This window comes from Neodiprion fabricii, chromosome 3, assembly GCF_021155785.1.
Source record: "Neodiprion fabricii isolate iyNeoFabr1 chromosome 3, iyNeoFabr1.1, whole genome shotgun sequence".
Classification (NCBI taxonomy): Eukaryota; Metazoa; Arthropoda; class Insecta; order Hymenoptera; family Diprionidae; genus Neodiprion; species Neodiprion fabricii.
The window spans coordinates 6,246,968-6,268,335 of record NC_060241.1 but is presented as its reverse complement, the minus strand read 5'-3'; the positions used below and the strand labels follow the sequence as shown (position 1 = coordinate 6,268,335).

Sequence of the window (21,368 nt, the reverse complement as noted above, 5' to 3'; positions counted from 1 at the left end):
CACGGACAATTTAGCACAGGTTAAATCCAGCTGCGTCCGTGCAACTCGAAGGGTAAGTATTACCGACAGAGATTTTTCTCACAGTTCACGCGATTGGCCGACGCCTCGATTCTCAGCCAATCGCGTACCGCGACACAAGTAGATTGCATAAATCTCGATCGGTAAAACTGCACTCTGCATTGCAGAATGTTAAATAACGAAGTTTCATGAATAATATATCTCCTTTTTCTTCGTATTTAAAAATGATTGGGTCATATTTCTCGATTTCAGTTAAAAATGATAATCATGCAATAATTACATGCGATTAAATTTCGCTATTTCCGATATCACAGTGCAATTTTCAACCAGTTGTACTTGCTTTAACTTTACTTTACATAAAAAAAGAAAAAAAAAAAAAATTAAGCAATCTGAGATGAAAAGAGTAATTTGTAAAATTTCCACGAAATGAATCCGGTGTATCGAATGGTGCGAATGCCTTTGCGGATCGGCCTGCAGTCCGATTGGGTAAATTCCGTTTCGCAATCAGCGGTAAGAAGTGATCTCGTTCGTTCGCGGATGGATCGGAACTCGAAGGCCTCTCTGTAGCGGAGCAGCTCACGGGTAGGTACGTTTAAGGCAATGATCGATCAGCGGCGTTGTTTCAGCCGTTACACATCTGTTATATAGCTATAGTTTTATAATAATATATATAATATATATATATATATCCCGCTACTAATGCTCTATGTACCCATGGGCGTGTTTTCACCCACTGGCTCAACAATTCCTACCAGACCTACGATCGTTGAACACCAAACCTCGGGGAGATATGACGCAAAGTGAACGGCTTTCACCTACGCCGAACCTCAATTATCAATAATACGCATAGGCGTGGCACGCAGATAGTACTGCACTGCAACTTCGCCTCGTTCTGACTCGATCTTTCCACTTCTCCTGTTCATGGTTGTTTCCTCGTTATTTACTTGCACTTTTTTCTTTCCATATTATAAAATTCCTTTCCTATTCCCAGACCAAAACGAAAAAATGAAGAAGAGAATAAGAATTTAAAGAAAAAAAAAAAAAAACTGCACGTGCCAATTTTATTATTATTATTTTTTTTTTCTTATACAAGAGCAAATTTTTTCTTATAATACATTGGCCTCAGCAAACATACATATTATATAGTGTAACGTTCTTGGACGTTACAAAAATAAATAAGGATCCGTGAGTTTAATTATCAAGCCAAAATCAAAGGCGTTAATAAAATGTTGAGAAAAAGCTTTAATTGCAGGGTACGTGTTTCTGGTTTTAAGTCTGAAACGAAACTGTTTTTACAATAATGTTGGTTGACGCAGCAACCTTATTCTTTTTAAAGACAATAAGAGGTTTATAAACGTCTTTTATCTATGATGACTACTAGACCATTGAAAGGGGGCAAGGCGGGTGATTTCACCCTTTAGCGCTACTATGTAGAGTTCCGTTCGTTGCATAAAAAAATTATTGTCTCCCTCCAACCGTCAGAATTGGATTTCTTACGTGTTAATCAAATGGGAGTTACAAAATCTCGGTGCGGCACGTCTTAAAAAAATCGCACAGCGATTTCCTTTCACGAGGTTTAATATTATGTTATAAGCTATGATTTTATGAAGCTGAAGATCGAAAAAAAAAATAGTTTTCTTTTTTTTTTTGAGGCAGTCCAATATACATGTATATATATACCAACACCGTAGTTAATTAAATGAACTTCACGCGTTCGTTTAATTTCATTCATGAAACGTCAGGACGATAGTAAGAGAATTTCAAAAATAGAACCGCGTGCGAGGTCCGTGACTTTTTTCGCACCGCATTTGCAAAACGTAACGCGAATTACACGTTCTCGGGATTGCACGTGCAGATGATGAGGGTTCCACGGTTTATTCGCGTCACAGTAACAGCGTTATAACCGGCGAGTGCGGCAGCAGTGCGGAATTACACTGGTAATAAGGAAAATGCATCGTGCATGCTGCGCCTACGCGGATCAGCACGCGTTTATTTATATACTTTGTGCAATCGCCGCGAGAAAATACGAGAAAAATATGAGAAAAATATCATTTGTTACAGTAACGAGAAAATATTTGAAAAAATGTGAAAAATCGATTTGTACAGAGATGCAAAAAGAATAGCAAGATAAGAATGTAGAATGTCAAAATGTAGGATCGGATACAGATTCTAGATTTTACCGATCTATGTTTTGATATTTCTCGAGTTTCAATTTTTTGTACTTGGACTTTCTACATTTTGATAATTCTACGAATCGGATTTTCACGTCTTTGAAAATTTCATATTTTCGTCCTACTATGAATCATTCATTCTAGTTTCTTACCCCCACCCAAAGGAAAATGTATAACCGTAGAGCCAGAAAATCTTGTACTCCTTTTTTTCTACTTTTTTTGTCTTGTATCACACATGTACTATATTTTCTCGCTACTATAATTGCTATGTGGTAAATTGATGCTATTGGGAATTATTGAAAATAAAAACAAAAAAAAAAAAAAATGGTGTTAACCGTTAACCGTTTGAGTCATAGTAGTAATTATTTTTAACACCTATTGTACATTCATTTTTTGTATATTCAGAAAGTGTTGTATATTCAGAAATTAGATCCACCATCTTGAATTCTTTAAATCTAATTTCACATTCGTAATTACTGTTATTCAAAGGGTCAACTTTGCTATTAACTATAAAAAATAATTATTTTCTAATTACTGATTGTATACACCAAAGTTTCAACTTCAATATAATTTAAACCGTTAATTGTAATGATTCTACTTATATTTTTGTCACAGAATTTTCTCTCGTTTCGAAAAATAAAAAAATAAAAAATTAAAATAATTGGTATTGCAATCGAATAATTCGGACGTTACAAGTGTAGGTACGTTGAAAGTTAGGTAGATGTCAGAGTATAAGAGGTTCGATTCTGAGAATCGTACGTGTGATTAACTGAATTATTTTTAACGAGTCAACGTGCAAATGCCAGGGAAAGAAGGGCGAGGGTGAAGGGAGGGAGTTCAGCCCGTATTACACTTGAAGCGAAATGCGTCAAGGGTATAATCCGGTAGCTACACGGTTACAAGATGGCTTTTTTTACCTTGGATTTAATTCTTTTTTCCACTTCCCTTTCCGCAAGTATCATGTAAACGGGGAATTCAAACAGGATGATACTTTACGCGTTAATAATATAATGGACAGCCTGTTAAAACCGCACGCTCGTGAACTTACAATTAAGTAGATTCGCGACGTTCCGTTTCTCACATAAGTTGACACGTGTAACTGCGATGTAAGGATTCTATTTTTTCGTATCTCATACATTTTATACCTTTTCATTTTGTGTATTAATAATACAGCTTTAATGTATACAAGTCTGAATATTGTACCCAGAATCAGTTTCGAATTTTTAATTCGTAAACCAAAGGAAAAAAAAAATTTTTAGGAATGTTTATTATTGTTATAATATAATTCACAAATTTCATATACCGATAATTTAATAACGCTCGTAATCAAGAGGGAAATAACTCGAGATTTGACTGGCAGAATAATTTTTTTAGTTGCATTAATCGAAATTAATTCATGCAATTTAAACAATTTTTTTTTTATTTCAAATTAATTTTTTAATTCAGAGAAATGTTTTAATTGAACTAGTATAATTTATTCCAATTCATGAATTTCAATTTTTCTCTCGATAATTCTCGATCGTTCACTCTAATTCGATTCGAATTGAAGGGAGTCTTAAAATATTTCAATTCCTCCTTTTTTATTTTCTGTTAATTCAACTTCATGTTTTAATTTGATTTTTTTTTCTCTCTGCGAATAAATAATTCTGGCATCAATCCAAACTGATTCAAATCCAATTTGACTTAATTTTCCATAACTCATTCATTTCTCAGTAATTTATCATTATTTGAGAGTTAGTATTTAATAATTCAGTTAACTCTCGATGAATCAATTGAATTATAATTGATGGACAAACTTATTGACACATCAATTCACCGAATTATTTTTCCCCTCGGCTCGAATGCAATATTTGAACACTCTCAATTTTATCATATTAAATACATTGTATTTATTCTATTGCGTTTAGTGTGTAAAAATGTAAAAATTTGTATCATTCGATCAGTCAACAATGGAATTAAACAACCGTACATTTGATATCAAGTATATAAATCTCACTCATTCTGACTGTAGTAAAAATTTATAGCTTATAATAAATTATAAGATTTGTATTGTGTAACAAAACAGCGCGTCTACAATTGTCACGTTTTGTTTTTCATAAGTCTTCAGCAGCGATTCCAACTTCCCAGTTCATAAACGTTTATATGCAAAATTTGACATAAGTTTCTATAAAACAAATAAAATAATACAGCGAGAAACAATTTCGTGAAAAATTTGAAAAATTAAGAAACGATTATTTCCATTCATTCATTTATTTAACCGTGTTTTTTTCCCTTTTGTTTCGTTTTTTTAATTTCGTTCTCGACTGCACGAAAACGAGACGAAAATAATTCGCTGAAACCGTTCCTCCACTGTACATATATTGTGCACGTATAATCGTTATTATTTTAACCTGGCGTGACGACGACGCGAGGCTTCAGGTGTCGAAGACCGCGAAAACGGGAATAAATATATATATATATATAAGGCATTCCACACCAAGCCAACCTACGTCTGACCTTCACCAACGGCGACTTTTGTTATTTAAATTTTTTTTTTCAATTAGAGTGTACGAAAAGAACGCCTTTCGTCGAGTTTTAGATTTCTCGAATATCGGATGCGATTTTTACTGCTCCCCAAAAAACGAAAATCAAATTTTCGAATAATCAGCCCCAATCGATTGACTTTAATTTTTTGTCATACATTCTTTGTTAAATAACAAAAATTTCGAGACCAAGATGGAAGCGGACAAACTTTTAGCTTAGAAGCTACAGGCAAAACAAGTAACCGAGAAGTGAAACAAAAAAAAAATAAATAAACAAACGAATAAAATATAAGTCTGTATTTATTTTACTCCCATTATGGTCTGTAAAAATTTTCGTATTTTAACAAAGAATTTGTAAAAAAAAATTTGAAGTCAATCGAATGGGCCTATACATTCGAAAATTGGAGTCACGCGTTTTTGGAAGCAGTAAAAAATCGAGGTGCAAGATGTTTTTTATTTTTGTTCACTCCACGACATATTTAAAAATAAGGAATAAAAAAAAATTATTTTTTTTTACATCGCTAACGGTGATGATAATACGTAGATCAGTGCGGGATGGAATGCCTTATACATAATACATCTGCGTGACTCCCGTGCAATTGTAAAAGTCCGCAAGGCGATAACTCGCTTCACCGTGATATATATATATATATATATATATATATATTATACATATGCACGCAGCGCATCTCACAGATATACATATAATATAATCGCGTTTGCGCTGCTGCACTGTCTGGAGGATAATTCTTGTTCGTCTAAACGAAAAATAAGAGCAGAAATTTTTTTTTTTTTTTTTTTTTTTTAAATCATGAAAAAGAAAAGAAACGAGGAAAAAATGAACAAGAAAAAGAAAAGAACCTTTAAGATAGCGCGCGAGAAGTGAACGCGGCACGAACGACGCGATAACGCCACGTCCAAATAATATGACTAGTTTGAAACTGTGTGTGTGTGCATTTATACATGTATATATATAATACGGCCATCACGATGATGCATGTATTCGGTTTACGAGTGCATTTTAGGTGTCAAGTGCGTCACGTACACTTGGGGACAATGAATCTGAGACAGCTAATTTTTTTACACCAGCGCAAAATGGTAACGCATACCTCGTTTTTCGTAATTCCCAACGATATTGAAACAGTTTTTTTCTTCAACGATATCGGTTTTACTCAATTCTTCCAGTTACTCAAACAATTGAAATTTTTCTCAGCGATCGACACGTCGACAAGTATTCTAAGGTTAGATTCGACGGTCATTGGTTATGTTGTTCTTTATTGAGATTGAGTTTGTTTCGCGCTCGGCCGACCGTGGCGCTGCAGGTTTCTCGGTGTTGCCAACGTAACTGTCAGGCTTAAAAAATTACCCGTCTCAGATTCATTGTCCCCAAGTGTACATACAGTGAGAATTAACCAAAGCCGCAAATGACAATGCGAGTGACACTGTCCATGCACCACGTGCGTTATACACATGTGGGTTTATATATGTTTATATATATATATGTATATACGTATCTCGTTCTCCTGCAACTTATTCCTCTCCTCCTCTTCCTCCTCTTCGCATTCCATACACGCCTCAGTACCGTTAAACATTACAGCTCGAATGCGAACTCGCACTTGCATTCTCAAATCGACACGAGCATTGCGTGCAAAGTGCAATTGGCGCGAGTGTGAACATACATATGCATGTGTGTATTAGTCTAGTTGTTATTTTGGTAATTAATAAATAAACGTAATTGACGTGTTATATGTGGAATAAGAATTGGCGGTAATCCTAAATTTGTCTCAGCAAGCAGTCGAGTTTTTGTACAGAAAAATGCATATATGTGTTCGAACATTTTTTTTTTTTTATTATTTTGTTTTCAAGAAAATTGCTTATTACTTTAAAAATATATCGGGGTTAGTTCGGAAAATTTCCGATACTGGAATTCCCTGACTTTTCCAGTTATATTCGAAAAAAGCGATCGTATGTCTAAGAAAAATACGAGAAAATTCGTATGTTATATATCATATGGAACAGCTCGAGTCGTTGAAATTCGTCGGGGAAATATTGAAGGGAATTAAATTACGACGACAGTCTGGGCGAGATGTTGCAGCAAGTTGAGGTGTTCTGCTCAACGTGACAGAACGTAGGTGTATAAATCCCGCATCGCTGGTCCAGAATTAAACGTGTAAATTCTCGGAAACCAGATGCATTCGATGAATGCTTACTTATTCAGTCGCTGGAAAGCAACCGGGGTTCGTTGCCGTTTGCCTGGAGGCCTTGCACGCGAAGCAAGGAGGAGGTAAAACGCAGACGTCTCTCCTCTCCACTCCTCTCTCTCCCCCCTTTCTCTTTCCATCTGCGTTACTTCCTCCCCCGCAAATCCCATAATAACAATAATTAGCAATTTCTTTGACCCAATTGAGCAGTTTTATCACTCCAACAACGAGGAGAAACGACGCGTTCGTTGCAATAACAATGATAGCATTGTTTTTTACGATTATTGAGTCAGTGACATACGGTATGCGTAAATTGCAGATAGTTGGCTGGAAAATGGGGGGAGAAATAAAGGAAAGGAAACTAAACGAGAGTGGGGTATGTATTTAATTAAACACGAGAAGAATGCGAACGCGAGTTTTAAAAACACCGCGGTATAAATGTGACAAGATCTTCGCTGCTCGTTACATCAGCTGAGCGTATAAATTTGCAGTTACACCTATTACGACACTTATTTGCATTGTAATGTCGTTCGTAAGCTGAATTAACCGCACCCAGAAACATCATCGTTTACTTTGATGTTACAAATGTATGCATGTATTTTTATCGAACGATTTTACTGTGTCGTACATGCGGCTTGCGAGATTTACGTTACGTAATATGTTGAACGATCTAACGAAATGGAATTTCGTTTGGAATGTGCAATGATTTTGATCAATTTTTCGTAGCAACTGGCATTTTGTTGAGATCGTGTGCGTGTGTGTGTGTGTTTGTGTATATATTATATATATAATTGTTTAATACAATAAGGAAAATTTGGTTCATTTGATTCGAGATTTTAGAAAATATTTTGCAGCGATTCGAATTTATACATTACCTTAATTTATGAGAAATTTGAAAAACAGAAACAGAACTAGTACCTACATCAATTTTAGAACTTGGATTAATCATCACACTGACAATACATAGGAAACAAATTTTAATGTAAATTGCCAACGTACGCAAAATGTGTACGTTTGAATTTTCAAAGAGCATAAGCATTAACTTCCGATCGTTCTTTGAAGAATCAACTTTCCGACCCAATAAAAAAATGCTTCCCAAGCCTTTCCGAGCAGCTATCTCAATTATTTGAGATTCTAACCTCGAAAATTCGTATCAACTACATCGCGGGCTGAAACAGTTTGACAGCTGAAAACTCGGGATGGCCAGCCTGCACGAACAGCCGATAAAACTCGCGCATGCGCGGTTGATTTTCAAGTTTCAACATATCGTCCCGGTACATGGAAAAATACCAAACCTATAAATGAATTTCTTTTTTCTGTTCGACGGTACTAAAAAAAAGTGAAAAAAACTATGGCGACGCTATTTTTCCACAGAATCAGTGCATTTTGTATTGTGAAATACACGCGGCGTAACATTACATGTAACACATGTGGATATACCGGGTGTCCCAATTTAAAATACGCATCACGTTTTCAGCCGAATTAACGTTTCAATTGGAAAATGTGTCCTACAAAAGTTGTTCGGTTCAAAGGGGGACACACGAAAATTTTTTTTTTTTGTTTTTTTGGTCCAGCGTCACAGTTGGCGATGCTGTGGAGGATGGACCAGTTTTTTTAAATGTAACCATGCATTTTTCTTTCAACTAAAATATTCTTTATTCAAATATCTACAATTTTCACGAACATTTTTGTTTTTCGAAACGAATAGTTCGTGAGATGGAACAAAAAAAAACAAATATTTTATTACTCCAAACTTTATTACTCCAAATAGTATATACTATTTATATTCTATATATATATATATGTGTATAAATTGATATAGGTAATGAGAATTATGAACGAAGTTCAAATTTTATTGCTTTAAAAGGGTTAGAAGAGCCGGAGAGATAAAGCGATCAGTAGCCTGCAGGCACGGTTGTTGATTAGTCGCCACGTGTTGGTGCGAGTTAACGTGATGATACACACGATGCTGGCTGGCATAGGTATGCCTATTCCTTCGGTGTTGGTTTTACACCCGATAAGATAACGCGTGATGGATGTTGCTATGACAATGAATCAAAGATGTCTAGATGATGTTCGTTAGACTTTTATTTATTCATTCATTCCTTTTCTTTGGTGTGAAAAGTCCGCGGTTGGAACAGTTTTTCAACTTTTGCTCGCATTCGGACGGATTATTTAATTTTCCAACGCGTGAATGAAAATTGTTGATTTTGTGAAGTGTTCGTAGTCGTGTAAACGTGAATTTGTACACTAATAAAAACGTTTCTCGTCGTCAGCCGTGTAATGAAAATTAGGAAAATTATTAATTTTCGACAATTGCTCGAGTATTTTTGTTCATTGAAATCGATGTTTCCTTGAAATTGCTTTATAATTGATAATAAAAATGCATTTTTAGTGTATAGACGTTTATTTATATCTCAGTATCGAATTTTTTTCCACTCTAATCAGTGACACAGTTTCGATTCAATTAAAAACTGTCTTTTCTTTTCTCTTTTGTTTCGTCGTATATTGGCAATCGTTTCGTCGTCCTGTACCAGCAGAGTTTTCAAATATGTATCACGATACATTGTAACTTGTACACACAGTTGCATGTACATAAGCATATGTACCGAACAATAAATAACGAAAAATAAATATACCTGAGGATGTATGTATGTACAAAAGAATAAAAACAAACTAAGTAACGCGTGTATAGAATTTAAAATGAGAAGCCCTAGAAACAGAGATAGATAAAGAGAAAGAGAGAAAAAAGTTAGTTGATTGATTGAAAATTGTCGATCAAAGATTCTTCTACGATGGTATCAGCCGAGATCATCGCAGCTCGTCAAAAGTTGCGTAACTCGAATCTTGAATAAACAACGATCGAAGATGAATGGAGCCTAAAATTTCGGAAACGGTGGAATTTTCCTTCGTGTTTTTGCCAAATATCGAAGTCCACGTATTTCAAACGCAAAAAAGGGTTCAACAGTCTCATTCCTTACGCAGTTTCAACCAAAAGCGCTACAAAAAATTTTCATTCGATGCAGAAATACAGAATTGGCACGAATTATACGAAATCGCAAAAGTAAATTCGTAGAATTCAATTCAGCGCAGATTCCTACAACTTCGAATGATCTTTGTTACTTCGTAAAACCCCAAAAACCGTGGAGTAACAATAAGTTTCGGCCATTGTCGTTGAATTTTGACAGTTTTGTTTGGAGCCGAAAATTCCCCGAGTAACAAAATTCCGGTCTGAGTGTTAAAAATTGAAAAATGTGCGAACGAAAGGGGATTAAAATGAAGTGACAGTCGTCTCTTTCATCTCCTGCCTTTCCTTCGGACGTACTATTCAGGCGGGTAATTTATAAACAACGGGTATGCCACTCGGAAATAGACCCTCAATTAACGACTGCAGTCCCGGTCTTACACACACGGTGAGTAAGTAATTCACGCCTCCTCGCATCATCCTCGCGGCATAAACGGGGTCCGGTGATATATCCCCCCATTCGGCAGGCGTCGGCGACGATGGCTCTCCTAATCCGACCATACAAATTGCTTATTTACGCCAAATACGTGCGTCCGGGTTTGCCCCCTGCCCTTCGGCCCTAGTGAATCAAACTTCTGGGCACACGCAGAGCTCTACGCATGCAACTACGTGCGTAACCGCGTTGTAAACAACACCCGATACGCGGACCTCGAGGAATTTATAACCGCGAGATCAAGTCCTCGTCTCATAGTCCAGATTTTTTTTTTTTTAATTTAGGGGTGGTTGGAAATCTAAATCTCGATTTTCGGGAAAATCCCGCAATTGCGTTCGCCGCCGTCTTGATTTAAGATCAAGTTTTTCGTTTTTCTGAAATAACTCGTTAATTTTTGCTCTAAAGTTGTAAATTACTTCCAACCACCACCACCCCCCCAAAAGTTTAAAAAAAAAAAAAAAAAATCGCTCCGCCTAATTACTTCCATTTGAATGTCTATCTCTACTGGACTACTGGTCTGTCTGTCTGAAATGGCTGCAGGAAATATCGCAATAAGCGTACCGTGTACTCTGATTACGATGGTGTAATTCAATTCGATTATTATCGGCGCTCTTTCTCTCTCTTTTCAAGACATGTTCGTTGTTGTTAAGACAAATGGTGTCAACCTTGTCAAAGAAGTTGATGGAATTGATTTTAGAACATTTGGTGAATCAGGTTCATCGATATTGTCGAAGGAATGATAGTTCGAAGTCGGGTACCACTTCAAGTTGTACTAATCGTGAGGCTGAAGTTAGTAACGTTCACGTAACCACGAATTCGGGAAAAATTTAGAACGACTTTCAAGGTATTGGCTTTGCAAAATAAGAGTAGGTACATTTTATTTGTCACGGTTCACTGAGTTTCAGACATTGTTGAAGGTTCGAAGTAACGATTTTTAACAAACGTATGCGTCGTTACAGTAACGTTACTAACTTCAGCCTCGTTATTAATCATCAAATCAACTCTACGCAATAAAAATACCCTGTACTCCAATAATAATAGTGTCATTCAATTCGACGATTGGCAACTCTCTTTCAGAAAAAGTAACTTCAAGTTATACGACGTCTCTGGAGTGGTTTGATTCAACGTACATATGACAGTCGTTTCAATTCAGAATTGAATCATATACCTATTACTTGTACGTAATCGTGTGAGGAAGTGATTTGAATTCGTTTAATCGACTCCGCTAAACATTAATGCGCATGGGATAATGTTCATAGGTTTGACTTGAACATGTTCGAATTGGTTTGTTTAATAAATTTGTATTGATTTTAATTCCTCAAGTCGTATAACTTGAAGTTGCGGATAGTCGTAATACCTATGTCATACCTTAAAATAACTTGAAACCGTATCAGCGAGTTTTTTTTTTTCAAGGCGCGTCAAGTGCCCGAATAAATAAAAGAAGCGATTTTAAATCACATCACGTATCTTATAACAAGTCATTGAAATTCGTGTAGTGAAAATGTCTATTAGGGTGACCTGAATTCGCTTCAAGTGTTATTCTTAAGTCGTATGATTTCAATAAATCACTTCTAGTTTAACACAAAATTGCACACCGTCGTTCCATTTCATAATAATATTAATATAGTCAGCCACTCGATATTCATGACTGCGTTCAATAAATCGAAACTAAAAAAAAAAACAGAAGTCTGACAACGTGTGCAAAGTCCAGTTTCTCTGTATCATCTCCGTGATCGTGCGATCATATTTTATTAATCCTTTCCTTTTCACGAGGTTGAAGCAAGTAACGTCAACGTCACGAAACATCGGAAAGAAATTCATTGTTTTACAACTTTCACGGATTTGGGTTTTGTACCGAATTCCAGAAAATTCGAACGGTCCGAAGTGAAGTTTTTTTCATGATGCTGAATTTGGTAAAGTTATTGCAACGATTAACGTTTCGAAAAATCTTTGTTTCACAATTGCAGGAATGCCTGAGATTCAGCGAATCACGATAAGTCAAAACTTATGGTTATTTGAAAAACTGAACAACTTCAAAGTCACTATAAACTTGAAATTAGTAATTTTTCCCTCCAATGTTTCGTCGGGTCAACGTTGCTAACTTCAATCACGTTTCTTTTCGGCGTAACAATTTCTGCGAATCACGCCCGCGCGCATAAAAAATTTCGCTATACCAAGTGATAAAACGGTTTATTTATGTCCATAAACGATGCGAGACATTTTCTTCGCCTGAAAATAAATAAGCTTGTACGTATAGCATAATGCCGTGACGTGTGCGTGACCGTAGAAAAGACCACATGTTATAAGCTGTATGTTAATTTTGTTTCGCAAGCGTAACAGCGAGAGGCGTTGGGCATTGAGAATATAAAGCGGCATGCGGAAAGGCGAGAAGGGGGAGGGGGGAGGGAATAATCGAGAGGCAGTATATCTTTGACAATTAACGAACAAACAAACACACCATCAGGCATCACCGATTGGCGGTGTTATCGACGAATACAACCTGAGCGTGTCTGGAATCTTAAATTTAGGCTGCTGACTCGTCAGCTGGCACGATACGGTTATTTACGTGTGTAAGCTGTACGTGATAGATATTGCGGTCCGTTTTTATTTTCATCTTCGCGGGATGTAAGATCACCCGAGAATCGCAAAAAGACGCGCCCGGTGCCGTTCTCACATTTCGCATACTTCGTGTCATGCCGATTGTCATGTAGTGTCGAGTTTTCGGGTGAATATTAAAAACGTAGAAGGATCGGAAGATAGAAGAATCGTCGCGATAAATTTTGGCACACTTCTCGACCGTCTGCTTCGAATAAAGTAACCACAGGAGTCCGTGTTACACCGAATTGTGTCTATTAACGAATGATAGACTTTTACATTTCTTCACGGTGAGCCTATCTTTACGAACCGACGCCGTCGGCCATAGAATGTTTGTTGTTTAGAGAGGACATCTCGTAAACATGTTTGTCTAACTTGTCCACCGGACCTTTGCCTAACTATTTTATATTCAGGTTACAACGCAATGCCGAACTTTGAAAGACGGGAGAAAAAACTAGTCTATACGACATTTCAAAATTTGGATATCTTAAGATTATACCGATTCATCTATATTTTGACTTTTATATACTTAGATCTATTCAATTTTTGTCGACGTTCTATAAGACGGGTTTTCTTCACATATTATCAAACATATTTGTCAGCATTCTGCGACGCTGAGAAAAGAATATGCGTACATCGATCGCACAAATGAGTCGTTATATCTGGAGCGATGAGCGTTGAAATTAGAACGGAAAGGGGTCCTCGCATTGCAATCGCTGCTGCAAGGTCGCCGGAAATCAATCACGCGAAGTGTTGAGACTGTGGTCCGATAATTTCGCAGATTTCGTCGTATCGGTAAAGATATTTATAAAATATGATCAAGACCACCCGGCTCGATGCGATCAATCTCGTGTAATTCACAATGATCGATAATAGCTACGGGTGTCATCGTTCTTTTTATCATCGCTCATTGAGATGAGTTCCAGTTACGAATTCGAATCTTATCTGCCGTGAATAGTTTCCACATTACGTTCAAGTATAATCACTGATCGTCAAATTAGCGAAATTCTTTATGAAAATACGCATATTAGGAACGGTTTTTTGAAACGCGGGAATTGCGCTGTGTGAAATTGAAACTCGAGCACTTTTAGACAGTTTTAAGAACGTCGATAGAAAATTTTTGTCGGCTTGTACCGATGATGAGTATGATTAAAGGTAAGGGTGCATTTTTTGCACCAATTTCATGTAATTAACAAGTAACAGAGTCAGGATACGAGGCCTGATTATATGTAAATTATTACGTCGTAAATCAGTCTTCGTTCTTGCACGACATTGTGGTTAAAAAGTATCGACCGGCAGAAAAGGTGGAACTTAATTGCTGCTCGTCTCGTCCTCGTCGTTATTATAACCGCGAAAATAAGGGAATGATTTTAATTTTTTAACCTAAAATCTGTACAATAAAGCGATTTCAATTAAATAATAAAAAATTAAACCGTTTGTTCAAACTGTGATTGATTGAGGAATATATTGTACATGTACGAGAATCCGAGGAATGAAAAAACAATCATCCAATTTCGTCGAATAACGATTAAATTCGAGGAAGAAATTTGTAAAAAGTTCATGAAAAAAATTCTACTATATAATTTTTGTATTCCATGGCGAGTGGGATAGAATTAAGAGCGTGGCGTGTAATTCTCGATATGAGAAGAAAGTGTAATGTAGTTTGACCAAGATTGATGACCTGACACCGGAGTGGAGAGCCTTCGCGTTTGTCACACGAGAGCTGAAGGATGAATGATCGAAGCTATCACGTGCGGCGGTTGTGGTTCAAATTCGGCGGTTGATTTGAATTTCGAACGAAAATCGAAACGGCGTAAGAGTTTGAAATTCAGAAAAACGGGTGAAAACAAGAGAACAAAAAAAAAAAAAATGGACAGAACGCACGGCGATTAGAGGATACAGTTGTCGTATAAAAACCCTTGACGTGTTGCGCGACGTTGTAATATTCGTAATATTAAAATAATTGAGAATTGTCAAAGAATCTCACCTTAATTTATCGTGTGGTTGCCGGTGCCGTAGGTGAGCACTGGCGTACGCTAAGCACAGAGTGTAAATTGCGGGGTTGTTTAAACAGGTTTTGTGTTGTTGAAGAAAATTAATCCATTATCACGCACGTTTATCAAAATAGAATAATAAACAGGGTTATGTGGGGTTGAGTTTTAAAACTTGCCGGGATGCTTTTTAGAACCCGCACCGCGGGCGGCGGGAGATTTTAAACGTACACAGGCACTAAATCAGGTTCATAAATGCGTCTTCTCCTCTCTCTCTCCCTCTCACTCCCTTATCCGAAATCCACGGTGAGTCAGGGGCTTCCCCGCGAGTTTAAATATTTTGATTATCCGTCCCGTGCGCCGCTAGTTCGCGCCGCGCCGCGCAGCCTCGGGTTCCGAAAAACACACTTCTCAAACAACCGCGAAACAACCGAACGACGCCACCGCTGCTGCTGCCTCTCTTACGGTCGCGCACGCACTGAAGCCTCCAGCCAGCCGTCTCCGGTGCCGAACCACGGCCACGGATCGACCGGCCTGCTAGGAGAGGAGAGAGAGTGGGAGAGACGCCCGCGCGACGGAGCGACGCTCGCCGTACGCCCGTGACGTCACGGGGCGTCGTGCACGCCAGTCGCCAGCGTCGAGATAACAAGACAGCCGTCATTTTAATTTGTAATTCCGTATTCAGTCTGCCATCGTCTATCCCCCTCCCTCTCACTCTCTCTCTCTCTCTCTCCCTCTCGGCAAGCCTACCTGCACGTCATGTATGTACTTCTACCCTCCTTCTTTCCATCCACCATATATGCTTTTCCCTGCACGGTTATAGTAATGCAGAAGCGGCGCCGCTGTTTTCTCGTTTTTAGTTTTCTTACTTTTCTCGGCTTGTGTGTCTGTGTGTGTGTGTGTTTGTGTGGGTATTTTTTTTCTTCATCGTTTCATTTTTACCCTCTCCTTTTGATTTCTCATCACTCAGCCATGTTGTTTTTTATTTATTTTTTATTTTGTTTCTCGAACGAAAATAAAACTTTTCATAGCCACAGTACTGTACACTCACATCGTAGGTAGCATTGACTCCGCAGGTGTGTTTGTGTATTATGTACGCTTTCGTGCCTCAATTTTGAAACCAATTAATTTCATACATACTTATTGGGTACGTAAGCCCGTACTCTGCAAGACCGACGACCTATTTATTGACGCTACAACTCGTTTTAGTCAACCTATCGTTTATCGACCGGAGTGCAGTATTCTTATAAATATTTGTTTGAAATCTTTGAAATATTTTCTAAATGTATTTTTTTCTCAATATTAAGGAGATCTGAATGAGAAAGATGGAAAAAAAACAGAAATTCACGATGCTGAAATCTTCTGCAATATTTTGAAATTTGATTAAATTCTTTGAACATCAAATCCAAATAATTACTACCTACACACGTAATCGCTTATTTTTTTGATGCAAGGTTTTCACTCTAGTTTCAAAGGTTACAAACGTTAACGCTGGTCGAGACAAAAGTGAAAAAACGGAAGAAAAAAAAACATCGAATCATTTTGACTGTGTGCGTAAATTAAAATTGTGTTCCAAGATAGATGTGAAAGTTATTGGTTTGCCGAATTAGGAACGGCTGTACGTGTACCCGAGGCTTTAAAAAACAAAATAAAAAAAAAAAACAACCCGCGATTTGCGAATCAAAAGATTGTACGCCAAGTACGTAATAAGTGCTTCTAAACTATATTCATCTTCGATGGAATTGTTGAAATCGTATAAGTTGGACACTTTCACCAAACGCAAATACGAGTCATTATCCTTTCAGCCTTTCGGGTCAGCCGAAGCGGCTTTCTTAAATCACGCAGATGATAAACACTAAACAGGCCTCCTTACAGCACAAGGCCCCCCGCATTACATATCTACATGGCGTTGGCGGGAAGATTTTTACTTTAGACTATTCTTCGATACTTTTTGTCTCTCCGGGTTGAACAAACGAGAAAAAAATCCGACTCACTGTTAAAACGAGAAAGAGAAATGGAGAGATAGACAGATAGATAGAAAAAAAAAATACGAGAAAACATAAAACGAAATAGAATAAAAGGCGGCCCTCGTACATGCAGCACACTCGAGACACCAAATAAACAAATTTCTAATCGAAACCTGCAGGCCGGGCGGCAGTTACAGACCGTTTCTTTCACCCTGCGCCCGCCTCGAGAGGGACAAAAAACATCCAACCCTCGACCAGCCTCCTCCTCGACTATCCTCCGAGCCATCGGACAAATATTTGGGCCCTCGCGCCAGGGGGTAGTTTTCCTGGTGACCCGAAGCCAGATGACTTGATCTCTGGTTAGGTAGTCGGCCTGGTCTGACCGACGAAGCTGTCTCCTGATGGAATTGTTTCCACTTTAGAGTCCCGCAAATAGGACTCGGCTATACATCACCCGGAGCTGCAGGATTGCGGACGAGGAGTTTGGTAGATACGCAACCCATTGTCATGCATGCCTCGTCATGTGAGGTCCACCCTTGGACTTGGCACCCTTCTTGGCGATATACCGCAGAGCCGTTTCGGACGTTCCGGAAAGTCGACAGTTTTCAACCATCGCTTTGATCACGAATGGCCAGAAAACTCCGAAGCCCGACCGACGACGCGTCGTCGAATCTCAATTTGTATACTAATTGGTAGCCACAAGTCACACTGACCAAACGTCAAAAAAAAAAATGCGTTTCAACAAAAATGTATGAAAAGATTAATCTCCATGGTTGATAAAGCGAAGGCAGGAAATATTAAAATCGGATCAAAAACACGAGATCTTAATCATACATGCACTTCCAACTATGAAACCTTTTATAAAATTGTCGATATTTATGTTAGCTCTGTGCTCCTTAAATTTGTTCACAGTCAAAATTCATTTCTAACACATAGTGATGTTATTTCATTCGTGTTCACTTATCATTGTGCAAATAACTGTTTTTTCTGTTCTCCTATCTTTTGATTCAGTCCTGTTCGTAATTAACGAGTGAAGCTGAAGTTGACCAAGTTGCGAGTTGTTCAAAATAACCATCTCGAACATAGAAATACATTTGTTGATAAGTTTGAAGTTTCATTTTTCCCATAATGAAACACATCGGGATTACCAATTACGATACCGAACGCCTGGCGAGATGAAATAAATTGTCTGTAAGCTGGTTCTCGACGGTTTTACATTTTTTCCCTCATTCGTTTCCCTTTTTCTTTGTCGTTTTTTTTTTTTTTTTTTTTTTTATTTCTCATACAAGCTTTTTGACGTACGTCTACATGCGAAAACTCGGCCGGAGATTGGATAGATCCAGAGATTAATTGGCAAAGTTTCGAGACTCCGAGAGTTGGTTATCGGTACAGTGCAGCTGGCGTGCGGCGTCTACCTGCAGTGAGTATTTTATACATTGCGTTAGGTGCAGTCTGTACGAAAATTATGTACAGTATAATAATTCCACACTCTCTCAACGACCGTATAGTATAGTGACTCCGAGCTGTGAGGGAGAGAAGCCACGCATTGTTTGCGGTACCGTAGCAAGTCAAGTTCTGGGTTGTTAATGTAACGCATCTACTGGTGGTGGAACCTGCCGAGTAACGACCCGGAAATACACGGTGAAACAATTTGTGGGGTCGGAATTGCAACTTTGGAAGGTTGGAACTAAAGGTGCGACGAAAACATCCGGAAACCATTTTTTGGAAGAGTTGATTCTGCGACACCTTCAACTTCTGCCCAACTGATCAACTGGAAAGGCTGTTGCACCTCAGTCACATAGACAAGTTAAAGGCGATTTCACGAGACTTTCTGAAGTCACAAATTGGATTTCATGGGTTTTCCACAAATTCGAAGGATCCTCAAGATGAATTTTCACGGGACTTATACGGGTTTCAAAGAGCCTAGCGAGACTCCAAACACCTCATTCAGAGGTTCGTAATGGACGATGAACGTGTACGAAATGCAAGATCGATTTTAAACGCGTATTAATTTCTAAAGCAAAGAATTTCAACACAGTGAAAACACTGCGATGTAATATATTTGACAAAAATTATTTCTCCACAACGGATACCATGAACGGAAAGTAAATTGAATACTGTATTATACACGTTGTAGTAGCTAATGCGGAAACTGGTCGAGGAGTGAGGGAAGAGGGGCTGCAAAGCCGAGCCCCTCATCCGAGTCTCTCTATTGTTGGGTCACGGTTGACATTCAGGGCATCCAGAGGGCTGGAGGGCAGACCCAACGAGCCCAAGACCCCGGGGAGTGCCACCCTGGGCCACAAAAGGCAGTCCTGAAATGTCCCCGCAACACCGACACTGTGCAGGGCGACGACGCCACCGAAGCGAAACCTGCGCCTTAGAAATCCGTCGGAACCAATTTATCTTAAGAAGCTGCTAAGCTAACTCGATTTTCTACAACGGCGGGGGCAAATTGCGAGGTATCCAATGTTCCCATGTCTGTAGCGAATTTCATCCGACCTCTCTAACAGTATAAAAATTATTTGCATTTACGAATTAATTTTATTTCATCCAGTAATTAGGGGAACGGTTTGAGCTCACTTTGACAAATGGACAACAATTTGGGTTGTAGGTTGCAGTCGGTACGTCACATAATTATTTCCCAACAAATTGAGTTATACGTTAAAGAATGAAAATTTAATGATTCGAACAAGGATTTACGGCTTCTGAAACTGAACTCACAATTCACTGTCAACTGCAGGAATCAGACATCGTTTCAGAACTCAGACGGGATCATAAACTGAAAAGATTGATTAACATTCCGCATTTCGGCTAATATTTTAACTCCAATATTTTCTCCAGAAATATGTATATGGATACAGTTATTTGGAATTTCGCAATAATAATAATAAATAATTTGCAAATTCGACTGTCACTACTACTTTATATTTTGCTTATAAGATTCGTGAAAATAACATCAAATAAGAAAAAAAAACATCAGTTTAATAATTAACTCTTATTTTAAAAATTTATGTTCACGTTTAAATTACACCCTAACCTCAAAATTAATTAATTCCAGTTATCAATTCATCCTTGATTCGGATCAGCTCGGCAATTTTCGGTAAAAGATGCAAACGACGGTAACGTGTGCGTGCGACTTGCACGGTATACCCGTCAGTCAATCAATCGTCAACTTTTAGCCAGAGAGATGTGGCCCGAGATTTAAAAATGTATATTCGCATTCGCGAATACTTAAAAATTTACATTCGTTAGACCACTAGTGGAAATGCAGCTGCAGAGGTTCTTCCAATCGCCTCGGTCTGATCCAGAATTTGACAGATCAATGTCGACGAATTCTTGGCACCGGGCATGGCAGTCTTGGCCTTTGGTATGCCTGGCGTTGCGGCGTTGCTCGCCCGGCCCGGTGGTCGGAGCCGGAGAGATAACGCACCCGTTTGGAACGCCGGTGTGTGCACGCACCCACCAAGCACATGCGGAACACCTAGTCACATCAGTGTAGATACTGTCTCAGCGATAGATGGATGGCATTGTTATCAAGCCGGGGGAAACACGGTGCGATTCGCTCCGACTGGTTGCTTCCTACTATCCGGAGGCATCCGAAAACACGATATCTCTATACGCTATGCACGTCTCTCACACCGATCGGTTCTACGAATTCCTGGAATCGATCGCAACTTCGATGCAACGCGATGTTCGTGAATTTCGGAAGGACGGAAGGGAGGAGGAGAGAGCTTGAAGGAAAAATAATACGACCGCACTGGAAACACACAAGTTGAAAAATATAAAAAAAAAAGAAAAAAATTGAAAAGTGAAAGAACACGGCAGTCTTACGAGAATGTACCTCGGGACTCTCTGTTCGAGGTCTAAAGTCCCCTGCTGGGCGAGCCTTTGACTGCTGGACGGTCCTTCCAAGTCCCATCGTAAAGGAGCCTATTTTACGCTTGCCTTTTTCCTCATTAGGGACAAAAGGACTTCCGTCCATGGATATCGTCGGGTGGGTATGGTCGACCCACCCATCCAGCTAGTTGACGTTTCACAGAAGTTTGCAAACATACGAGCCACTTTCTCTCCTCTCCCCCCCTTATTTTCACCCTAATTTGTCATTTTTATACGACTCGTACGACCTTCGAAAACTTTACACTCGTCGGAACTCGTCAGGAATTGAAACTGTTTTTTATATGTTTCATTCATGTGTACGTCCAAGCTGAATTCCAAAAGATTCGGGGAAAATACCGTACATACTGTGTCACTCTGACAGTGGTTGTATTTTTTGAATGGAGAAACCGTCGCTGCACAGCCCTTGGGTCTTGAACCGTTTATTATCACTACTCCGTTTTTCTATTACTCTGTATACACAGAATGAAACGGATAAGAGCGAAACTTGTCCGTGGTAGAATCACCGATGCGATAACGAATACTTTTTGTCCCGGATTCCCAAATTT

General features: G+C 38.5%; 1 protein-coding gene across 4 annotated transcripts in view; it reads right to left on the bottom strand.

The window, feature by feature from the left end:
- The window catches only part of LOC124177288 (frizzled-2), a 110,014-nt gene that overhangs the window by 20,090 nt on the left and 68,556 nt on the right, over positions 1-21,368 (bottom strand). The window contains exon 1 of one of the 4 annotated variants that reach the window (XM_046559480.1): positions 14,953-15,437. The exons of the other annotated variants lie outside the window; for them this stretch is intronic. The gene's annotated coding sequence lies outside the window, so the exon portion shown is untranslated. Of the gene's footprint in view, positions 1-14,952; positions 15,438-21,368 lie in introns of those variants that run through there. 4 annotated transcript variants of the gene reach the window in all.